Raw genomic sequence first — 12,828 nt, forward strand, 5'->3', positions numbered from 1 at the left:
CGATAAATCCTTATATCCAAATCATCCGATATGTGTTTGTTCGATCAGTCCCTATATCCAAATCATCTGATATCCGTTTGCTCGATAAATCCTTATATCCAAATCATCCGATATGTGTTTGTTCGATCAGTCCCTATATCCAAATCATCTGATATCCGTTTGCTCGATAAATCCTTATATCCAAATCATCCGATATTTGTTTGTTAGATCAGTCCCTATATCCAAATAATCAAATGTATGTTTGTTAGATCAATCCCTATATCCAAATCATCCGATATCTGTTTGTTCGATCAGTCCCTATATCCAAATCATTAGATATCTGTTTGTTCGACCAGTCCCTATATCCAAATCATCCGATATCTGTTTGTTCGATCAGTCCCTATATCCAAATCATCAGATATCTGTTTGTTCGACCAGTCCCTATATCCAAATCATCAGATATCTGTTTGTTCGACCAGTCCCTATATCCAAATCATCCGATATCGATTTGTTTCAGAATTTCGTGAAACTACAATCTGCATATAACCGCTCCTAGTTCTCATCTGATAAACTAGAGGAAAGACAGCTAGTCAGCACCATTTATCCTTGTCTGGTCGAATAGTAGATTTGGCTGTCACTCTTATAGCGCACTCACGTTCTCAAAGTGAAGAGCGCGTTTTTACGGTAACGAGTAGCGAACATGAATCCTCAGATTTGTAATCCTTGCACTTAGCTGATATTACCAGGTAAGCTTGTACTGTTACACACAGCACAAATAGCATACATGCCAGTAAATAAGCAATAACGTTTCAGCTAAGTTTCATTTTCTGACTGTTATTACAAATCACTGAAGAAGTTTTAACTTGAAATTTATTGTATTGTATTGTGTTTTGTATTTATAACAAAACTGCTAAGACTATTGCCCGCCGTCAATAATATTGAACTACTGACCAGCAGTAACATGAAATTTAAAAGCCGAAAACTGAAATAAATAAAATTTAACACGAAATGCTTTTCGCTAAGAAACACAGTGTTTAATAGAATAGCGATAAATATAACTTATGCGGAACAGGGAAGTAAACATAAAGATTTAAGTGATAACGGATACGACAAGAATCATTACCACAAGAAGTTTGGAGAAGGTTTTGTTTTTAATTTTAATATCGACAATAGATTCACTTGTCTAATATTAGACAGTTTGTTGATGTTTTTTGTGTGTTTATTGTGTTACATAATCCAAATGTGTTACGTAAAAAGCGACGTTCACCACCAAACTACATGTTTCACACTAGTCAAAAGCAAAAGTTGCCAGCCTTGATGGTCAACAAGTTTAATTCGGTTTAGGTTAGTGCTATTTTGTTCTCCTGATCCTTTTAACAGCAACGAAGCTAGATATGGGATTTGGTTTAACCTTTCTAGTCCTATGAACAGTACGAAGTGAAATTTTGGGGTTTGTTTTAATCTCTTAGTCCTTTTAACAACAACAAAGTTGGATTTTGGTTTGTTCTAAGCTTTATAAGAGCTCTAGCGTTAAGGTTTTTTTTAATCCTCTTAACCTTTTTAACAACACCAAGCTTAGATTTCGGGTTTGTTCTAACTCTTACAGTCCTATTAACAGCTACAAACTTAACTTATGCATTTGTTTTAAATTCATTCATCCCATTAATAGCAACAAAATTAGATTATGGAATTCTTTTTAATGCTAGTCCTATTAAAAGCTTCAAAGTTAGTTTATGAATCTGTTTTATTCCTCCTAGTAGTATTGGCCGCTAACAAAAATTATATCATATTTAATGTTAAAACGAAAACACCAACGTTATTCACTAGTCACAATGTTTGCGAGCTGATCTAGCCAAACTTTATACACAGTTTTCGCTTGTATCTAATTACTGTCGTCATGTCATGTGTAACTCTGTAGAACAGATAAATCGAAATGATACGAGATCTTGTTGTGACTTCTTAAAAACCAAACATTTTTTAACGTACTCAACTCATGATGAATTGTAAGTTCATGAGTTACTAATATGTCACTTTAAATTCAGCATTTAAAGCAGGTACTTGGAATTAGACTTTAGAGAATAATGTTTCTAACAGTTTTTATTGTTGTGAATATACCCTCGTTCGCGGAATAAATGCGTTTGTAAAATCTATCCTGACTTTTTACAGTACATTGTCCAGGATAAAAACAAAATTACGCTCCAGTTACATAAGTTTGGTGATTTGTTTTATACGTGAACAGCTCCAATTTGTGTTCATTTTCAATTAAGAGCGTGGTGTAATAACTCCAATGGTAATTTCTACTTGCCGTTAAAGCAATAACAGGGCCATTAGAAATACTGGCCACTGGAAGCACGAGTTTGCCTACGATTTTCAAGCATTATTGGGATCATTAATGTTATGATTAAAAGTCAGCATCTAAGATACTTTCTAAGACACGAAGTAGTTCACGCTTTACGGCTCCACAGATGGCCGCAGAGACTCTAATGTTTTAATTACCTCACGTGTTTTTCTGAAGAAGAACTGTCCAATGAACGATGTCCTCGGCAGTATCAATCTTCTCCTGATTCTTCTATTACACGGTTTATGGACAGGTTTGGATAATTTAGAATGAAAATATTAGATTCGCCCCCTGATTTTGTGTTAGTGGAGATTATGCCTAAAAATAAATTAGTTGGGCGGCAAGTTTAGTTTAAAGAACAACATGAAGGTCTCTGTTCTAATTTATACTTTAAAAAGTACACAGAAACCTCTCAGACAAAAAAGTTCACGTTGCATGTTCAAGTTATTAAAGTTTTACGCTCTGCATATTCTTAAGAAAATATCCCCTGATGGGTTAGTGGTAGGTTTACAGACTTACAACGCTAAAACTCGAGGCTCGATTCCCCATATTGGAAACAGCAAATAGCCAAATGTGATTTTGCTCTAAAATAAACAAACTTAACAAAATACTACAAATGTGTATATGTATTCGAGTAAATTAGCTAAATTCTTATTCGAAACTCTACGTTTCGGAATCTCATTTCGAAACGTCCGGTTTAACTAAAAAAAACTGTATACTGGCTGGCTACTTTATCAGGATTTCCACACATGTACTCATATATTGAACGCTCCACTTCTTTGCATTTGCAACATATAATAATCGTGATGTATCATATGATTAGTTGAGCTTTGAAAACTGTTATTCTGCAGGACAATGAGTAAAAGCAAGAATCTCTCCGAATTTCAAAGATCATGATAGTGGACACCTGTCTAGCAGGAGCAATTTTATCAAAGGCAATTTCTTTGACAAGCTGTTCAAAGACATATTCTATCACAGTCTATTAATAGTGGCAAATTTTAGCTAAAAAAATATTGCAACTACCACTGCTGGTGACTGACCGAGGGAAAGGAGTTTGTCCCATTTATTGATTCCTTACCGAGGGAAAGGAGTTTGTTCCATTTATTGATTCCTTACCGAGGGAAAGGAGTTTGTTCCACTTATTGATTCCTTATCGAGGGAAAGGAGTTTGTCCCATTTATTGATTCCTTATCGAGGGAAAGGAGTTTGTCCCATTTATTGATTCTTCAACAGTGGTCAGGATTCAATTATCTCCAGACATACATACAATAGCTGTTATATAGCATCCGGATAGCTTTTTATCTCAAATGCGAAGAGGAAAACACTGCTTTACTGATGCTAAGGCAACAAACAGTGAACAACGAACGATTTTTGTAGGTGTATTTTTCAGCTCGTCTTCGATTCCACTAAGTATTCTACCAACCAGGTTTAAGGTGAGACTAGTTTCTTATTTTATTGTTCGTGTCTCTCAAGAGATAATAGTTTAACCTTATATCTTGCTAGTAACCCAAGTCCCCACCTAATTTAACCATACTTATAGATAAGTAAACAGTAATTAGGCTTGTATAAGATTGGCTTCAGTTTATATTCTGTGTGGGAAGGCACATCCATTTCTATGGTCAAAGTTCACAGACCTGATACGAAGATCTGTCAACTAACTTTTATTTTATTTTCCTGAGAAGACAACTACTCTGCAATGGTAGATCTTTCTACCAAAAGAAATGGTAGTTTGTAAGTCAAATACAAATAAAGATGGACTTTCTGTCACACATGTGATAAACTGCAAAGTTAAATAGGCTTTGAAGTTGGATATAATTGTTGTGATGGATAGGTTTCATTGTCTTAGCCTAAACATAAATCATTTGCCTATGACAGTGAAACAAAAACATTTTGAAACCGTTTGTATATAATTAATACACAGTAACTTCTATTTGCTGTCTTTCCTCTTGTTTACCATATGAAAGTAATTTCTAAGTTTGACCTCAGGATACGTGTTTTGTTTTTGCCTAGTTTGGTCAAACTGTAGATAACGTGGGCTCTTCTTCAATTGGTCCTATTCCATCTTATTTTACATCTTTATTTTCAGATGATAATGGTTTAATGATGCTGAAGTAACCGGTAACTGACTATCATCGAATATGACAGACCTGAGGGCATTATCCTTTCAACAAATACTAAAACATTTTGTAAATATAAACTGATATAGGGATGACAGTGCCAAAAGAATGCAAACAATAATATAGAGATGATACAGCTATACATAGATCATTCCTACATGACTTTCAAAATTAAAATTTAATGTTACACTGTAAAATACACGAGTACAAAATTGTACAAAAAAATGGTCGGTCAATTGTAGAGTTATCTCGACTGCAACAAGACGAAAAAAGACGAACAATATGGTGGATTGGCGACTTTCTAGTTTGATATATTAGTGCCGGTTTCTTGCTTTGTTTTTGGGCTTGTTGGATAGAAAAACAAATGAAAGCCAGTGGCAATCGTCTTTTAAGATAAAACTCTCTGTCATTGTTGATTTTTTATCGTTCATGGTTGTATTATGGCTATTGAATACCTACATATAGAGTCTACCCGACTCTATGATATATTCACTTTCAGGGGGCGCTATTCTTAACAAATCCATTGGCTGACAGGTGTTGGTTTTTCCTGTCCACATAACACGTGACTATCTGTTGAAACAAGTATAGACGAAGGTTTTTATAAATAAATTTTTTCTTATATTTTGGTAGATAGCATACATGCAATTGAAATTATCTTTGTTAAATTATATTAGGTCAAAGTTATCAAATTAAACCAAATTCATATTATAAGTTCCACAAGCAAATTATCTATGCTATCCATTGAGAAACTGTCAGAACTAGATCATGAACTCTCTCCCTCATTACTCGCCAAATGAAGATTAAAATAAAATTAAAACACTCTTACATATTACTTGATGGAGGACAGGTGATAAGGGTTAGTGCCGTCAGGCTACTAATTAGCAGCAAGAGGCATTATCATTTCTTTCTCTGAGATTTGATCATCAAAATTACAATACAATAGAATCATTAGAGCTTTCATAATTTTATATGCAATGTACAAACATATAATTGCAAAATATATTCAGGGATTTCCTAGTTTTGACTAAAACATTTATAGCAAACATGTCAAAGCACTTGGCTGTGGTCTATTTTAAATTGGTTAGTAGTCTTTGTACGTTTGAGGAGATTTTAAGTTTAGGAATATATTCGACATACTTCATCTTTCTGGAGTTATTTAGAGGAATACTGACATGATCTTTCAGTCGTGTAAAACAAAGTGACTTCACAGGATACACTCACTTTATATCCCCGTCCCACCAAACATTCTCGCCCTTTCAGCCGTGGGGGCTTTATAATGTGACGGTCAATCCCACTATTCGTTGGTAAAAGAGTAGCCCAAGAGTTGGCGGTGGGTGGTGATGACTAGCTCCATTCCCTCTAGTCTTATACTGCTAAATTAGGGACGGCTAGCACAGATAGCCCTCGTGTAGCTTTGCGCGAAATCCATAACAAACAAACATGCTCGCCCTTTCAGCCGTGGGGACGTTATAATGTTACGGTCAGTCCCACTATTCGTTGGTAAAAGAATAGCCCAAGAGTTGGCGGTGGGTGATGATGATTAGCTGCCTTCCATCTAGTCTTACACTGCTAAATTAGGGACGGTTAGCGCAGATAACCCTCGTGTAGCTTTGCGCGAAATTCAAACAAACACTCACTTTAGCAAAAATGTGTGAAAACGTAGATCATAAAAACCACGATAATGTTTTGTCAAGATTTCGACTATAACATAGAAAAATATTTACTCAAACGTTACACAGAACAGACCCTCATGCAGAATGTTTGAAAGAGGGGTTCACATTTGGGAGACCAAAAGCCAACACAAATTGTACTAAGCACAATCAGCATACAGAGCATGCTAATACTACAGGGGTCTGGGGGTATGCGACTATTTCATACCAAAAAAAAATGCTAATGCTACATTAGAAGAATGTAGACTATGCATAAAACGTTAAATATCATAGACAGCTGCACTATAACTATATAAGCACAATTTTTTTAGATCACAAAAATACTTGGTTAAGCCGAACACCACCACCACCCTCTCCCCTGTGAATGTGCGATAAGAATTTTCCGATACAGAATATTACAACCTAGTAAATTTAGTAATGCTAAAGCACTGTTGCCAAGGGCCCTAGCGACAAGAGACAAATCTAGCTAATCCATTGAAAACCTAGCTAATTCTACTGATTGGCCATGATTTTTGTCAAAAATAAAAGTTTGTGAGTCTATTTACCTTGATAACATTTTCTTTAGACTTACAGCTACCATTGGAAAATGGCATCTGATGCAGGGTAATTAAGCCTATTTACCACACATCTTGCATGAAAACTCTCCGCAAAAGTGTGATATTTATGACATTCTTATGATCAGCTCCTTTAAACAATGGAAACAAAATGTGAACGAAATAATACGGAAATTAGACTTACTTTAATCTTAATGTCCTATTAAATTCGTGTATAATAGTTATGTTAAGTATAAGTTAAAGTATTATTAAAATGTTTATCTATATGAGCTAGATGCATATATCAAATTTATAGATAAGATATAGAATATATTTGACTTAGGCCTATTTATTTCGCGACGTTTGATTCACGTTCTGTCTTAGTGAACTGTCGTGTTTCATCATAATAACAACTTACTAGGTTATATCCGCACTATCTTGGTACACTATAGAGATATCTGGCACTTGATTTGTGAAACGTTTTCAAACATTAAAGTTTATATATTTTATTTGCCTATAATATACAATATAGATAGGAATGATTGCTAAAAACGTACAAGACTCTAGTTGCAAAGTCTGAATGATGACCTTGAGTTTCGATTAAAATTTTGATATTTCTAAGTCAAATCCACATTTCTTTCATTTTCGGAAAAATGGTAATGTTTCAATACATAAATAGATTTGGTGGTAGCCAGTGATGTGCAGTGAGCAACATGATGGATGAAGCAATGATACATAGGAGTTACAGGTGGAGGATATGGGGTGGTGAGCGACCATGTGCAAGGACTGCAATTATTTTCTTTCATTGTAATATAAATTTAGTACTTTGTTTCTTATATAGGAGTATGATGACAGTAATAATATATTAATAACATTAAATCGGTCTAGCTGCTTTTCTAATGACTTTTATATAAATCTAGGGACCATGAAATCTAGCGATAAACTGCTAAAAATAATTGGCAACAGTGCGCTAAAGTACAATGGTTTAACCACTAAAATACAATGGTTTAACTTCTAAAGTATAAAGTATAACCGTTTAACTACTAAAGTATAATGGTTTAACAGCTAAAGTACAATGGTTTAGCTGCTAAAGTACAATGGTTTAGCTGCTCAAGTACAGTGGTTTAGCTGCTAAAGTACAATGGTTTAACAGCTAAAGTACAATGGTTTAGCTGCTAAAGTACAATGGTTTAGCTGCTCAAGTACAGTGGTTTAACTGCTAAAGTACAATGGTTTAACTGCTAAAGTATAACGGTTTAACTGCTAAAGTATAACGGTTTAACTGCTAAAGTACAATGGTTTAGCTGCTAAAGTACGGTGGTTTAACTCCTGAAGTATAATGGTTTAACTGCTAAAGTACAATGGGCTAACTATTGAATTACTTCAGAAGCACATATGTTTACATTAATATATGAAAAAAAATGAAGAAAGCCTAAATATAAATGGAATAAATAATATTCTAATTTCGAAAGAACAAAAAAAGGACGAAAATCGGGTCACGAAAAACTAAAGTCCTTGAGAACTCAGCTACATGTGTTACCATAAACTGTGAATCTATTCATCTTTCCTGTAGGGCGACTTACCCTAAATAGTATTCTCAAATTCATTTCAAAAACGCAATACTTACTCAGTCTAGGGGGTCTTGTGCCTAGAAAGTATGGGAACCCCTATCCTAAGGTATGCTAATTATAGTAAATGTATCGGAAATTCCCAGTACAGGAGAGTAAAAAATAATGAACTCTGTCACAATTTAAAATATATTTTTTATGAAGCGCAAAGTTATACAATGGACTATCTGTGCTTGCTTATCGTGAGTATTGAAATCCAACTTTTTAGCGTTATAAAACCTCACACTTGCGCTGAGCCACTAGAGAGCTTATTTTAAATTATATTAATTGATAAAGTATTCTCATGTCAAATAACAAACCTGTGAAACAAAACCTAATAGTCAATTATTTAAGGTGCTAGATTTTTGCACATGCAATACACCAAACGTGTTAGCACGATTTAGATAAAAACGTAAACCGAGATAATAAAAGTGCAAACTACGTCATCTAAAAGTTCGCTTTTCGTTCTGCAACAGCTATATATGCCTGTTCCATCTATTGATAAAATCCCTAATTTTACACTGCTTAAATAAGACTTCAAATACGGGTCGTGTATAGGGCTTGTAGTAGATAGTGGTCGTTATTTTCTCTCCCAAAGCTATTAAATTGGCTATATACGCTCTATCTAGTGCTGTGAATATCGAACCCTAGATTTTAGCGTTGTAAGTACATACATTTACCGCTGGCCCACCAGGGAACACCCTATGGTAGAGCTCTGAATTTCTGAGTTGATGAGCCAGGTTTGAATCTGTGCGATATCACAAAATATTCCCCGCACTTGAAGCTTTTGGTGCATTATAAAAGTGACAGTCAATCTCTTAGCGTAGGAACGGTGGCAGATAGCCTTAGTAGCTTTGTCATAAACAGAAAATAAAAATACGAAAAAACTGCACAACTTAATTCATAAGTGGAATAGAAAAAATAAGCTCTTTGAAGTATGACTCTTCCCTCATAAGTATTTGATATATTCAATCTCAAAAGTACTATATATGCAACATTTAGACTAATCAGCTTTGTCAGTTACCCTTAATGTTCAGCAATAGTCATCACAAATTTAGAACTGCTGATCAACGTGAGGGCAACCAGTCAGCAGCACTCGCCACCTACGCGACTGCTATTAACTGAATGACACGATTGACTATCAAAATTATAATGTCCCACAGCTGATTGTGCACAGTATGCGCAGCCGCAAACCACGGTTCGAACACTCAACCTTATAGTTCGCAGCCCAGTGAACAAATCACTAGACCATGTCAGGCCTTTTTCTTTTGCGTCTGACATCTAATGACATGAAACTTATTAATATCAGAAGCTGATCATTTAGGAAATAAATAAACAGCACTTTCAAAAGATTTCTTTTTATATTACGTCTACCATACATTGTTTAAACATTATCATTTTGCATGGCCAGGTGGTTAGGGAGCTCGACTCGCAATCTGCAGGTCGCGGGTTCGAATCCCCGTACCACTCTTTCAGCCGTGGGGGCGTTATAAACGTGACAGTCAATCCCACTATTCGTTGGTAAAAGAGTAGCCCAAGAGTTGGCGGTGGGTGTTGATGACTAGCTGCCTTCCCTCTAGTCTTACACTGCTAAATTAGGGACGGCTAGCGCAGATAGCCCTCGTGTAGCTTTGCGCGAAATTCAAAACAAACAAACGTTTGGTATCTTAAAATAGTGATTAGTATCTTAAGCTCTTAAGAGACCCATTAAAACTAAGTGTATTGCGCTTTTTATTCTCTATCTCTTTAATGAACTTACTCTACGAGCTGTTTAAAATGCAAATAAACAGTCTTTATGCGAAGCCTAGTCCTGCCGTAACTCTATCACCTTCAAATGAAATCATAATATATACTACATGTTTGATACTAAAACTGAGAATGTTAATGTTCCTCAGATGTTTCAACTGATAACTATAAAATAATAATTACATGGAAAATTGAGATGGGGATCTGTTTTACTATGGTTAACGAACTAGACCATTGTTAAAGTTACACTATTTCACCTTCACATCGAACCACCACCTCTATTATTGTATCAAATACCCACTATTCATTAAAAAGAAAACATTTACTGAAGTGTACTTGAAATTGGAAAATGATATTATAATAAGATAATAAATGTTTGGTTTATCTCAATTTTACAAGTGCTTGTGTTTCTGTAATAACACACTAAGTTTATTAGTCAACCATTAGTGTCTACCCTAGACCTAATTTCATATACTTTTCCATAGATTGAAAGTTAAATACCTGTATCCAATTAACTGATTCAGTTTTTTTTTATTTTACCTTAAACAGATTAGAATATTGAGCACATCAGGTACACCAAACGAAATTTTCTATAGGATTTTTTTAAGGAAAATGTGACATCAGACAGACCATAGATACTCACTGCATGTGTTAAAATCCTCTAAAAATTATTTCATCAACAGTTTATTAACAAATTAAAGAAGGCTTAAGGTCAGTTTAGTTAAAAGCAGACAAACAAACGAGCCATTCTAACAACGTGCGTTAATGTTATAAACAAAGAAAATAATAGCTCATAAAGGATATTAATAATTGATTTGGATTATAAATCAATATACTCTCCGTGTGTTTTGTTTTAGTGCAAAGCTACACAATGAGCTTTCTGTACTCTGTTCTCTACGGGGAATCGAACCCCCAATTTTAGCGTTGGAAATCCGTAAACGTACTGCTGACCCTCTGGGGTACAGTTGAATACAAATACCAACAACTGAAAGAAACTAGTCCACAAACAGCAGTAAATACCAATTATATAATTTGTTCATTTTTGTCCACACAATATATTAACCCTTTACTTACCAATGTTCTTCCTTTGAAATATTATTTTTTCTATTATAACCTATCCTAATTAATTGCTTTTAATCATTTTATTTTAGTTGCTAATTTTAGTTCAAGTAATAAATCACTTTTTGAATTGTGGCAAAAGATGAAGTTCGTAAGTTGAAAATATCATAATATGATGATATAAATAAAAACTATATGATATACACTGTATTACGAAAATTAACTTTTCGTTTTTATTTGTTCCTATTTTGGAGCGTTGAGAATTGTTGTTAAATGATAATGTTATTGTATCAAACTTTTATCAATTTGTTTTGTATCTTATTAGAAAAAGTAACCTGTGATAAAACTGGTTCTGGAGCAGCTCTATCTTAATCTGATAATTAATGTGGTATCAATTCAGTAAACATGTGACGCTCTAACGCAAGGCCTGGATGAAAGATAATGAAGAATGAATTGAAGTGTCTAAATAAAAACGTTTTATAGTTTTATTTGTGTAAACTGTCGGGCAGACGCCCTTCTTCAGGCAGTAAAGATCGTGTTACAATGAAATGAGCCTAAAAGTAGCTGTTAAACTTTAAAACACTTTCGTTGTATCATGCTATTGCTAGTATCTGGTTATTTCAACATGAACACCTTATGCACATACGTGCTCAATCAGTGGCGGTTTAAGACATACACAAACTACTCTATAGCGTAGCCCTTCCCCCGATTTAGAGGCCCTCCCTAATTACGGGTTACATTTTTTATTACGATTTTTATTTAAATGTTTGGCATTATTATATCATAATTAAAACACTATCTGTTAAAACATCACCATTCACATATATACTTTTTATATTATATTATATCTTTTCGATGTCTATTACAGCCAATCAGCGTCTGTCACTAACTTAGACAGAAAAACAGGCATCCTAAAAGGGATATTAAAGAAAAATTAATATTCAGTGACATCTCTGGTCGTATTAGGAAGCATAGAAAGCAATGCCGTGTGAAATATTCTGCATTAGTTTATAATGGAAAAGTGTTTCATTAAAGCAATGCCGTGTGAAATATTCTGCATTAGTTTATAATGGAAAAGTGTTTCATTAAAGCAATGCCGTGTGAAATATTCTGCATTAGTTTATAATGGAAAAGTGCTTCATTAAAGCAATGCCGTGTGAAATACTCTGCATTAGTTTATAATGGAAAAGTGTGTCATTAAAGCAATGCCGTGTGAAATATTCTGCATTAGTTTATAATGGAAAAGCGTGTCATTAAAGCAATGCCGTGTGAAATATTCTGCATTAGTTTATAATGGAAAAGTGTGTCATTAAAGCAATACCGTGTGAAATACTCTGCATTAGTTTATAATGAAAAAGTGTTTCATTAAAGCAATACCGTGTGAAATACTCTGCATTAGTTTATAATGGAAAAGTGTGTCATTAATGAAAAAACAGTGTATGTATGGATTAAAATTTGTGACCATTTTATCAATTTTATTCTAAATGTTGTTATTATGTAAAAAATAAGATAAAAACCATAACGATACTTTTCAACATGTCTCAATCGTTCTAAATTATGTTATGTACGATGGCTGATGTGTCAATCGTTTGCTAAATTATGTTATGTACGATGGCTGATGTGTCAATTGTTTGCTAAATTATGTTATGTACGATGGCTGATGTGTCAATCGTTTGCTAAATTATGTTATGTACGATGGCTGATGTGTCAATCGTTTGCTAAATTATGTTATGTACGATGGCTGATGTGTCAATCGTTTGCTAAATTATGTTATGTACG

This window comes from Limulus polyphemus, unplaced genomic scaffold, assembly GCF_000517525.1.
Source record: "Limulus polyphemus unplaced genomic scaffold, Limulus_polyphemus-2.1.2 Scaffold758, whole genome shotgun sequence".
Classification (NCBI taxonomy): Eukaryota; Metazoa; Arthropoda; class Merostomata; order Xiphosura; family Limulidae; genus Limulus; species Limulus polyphemus.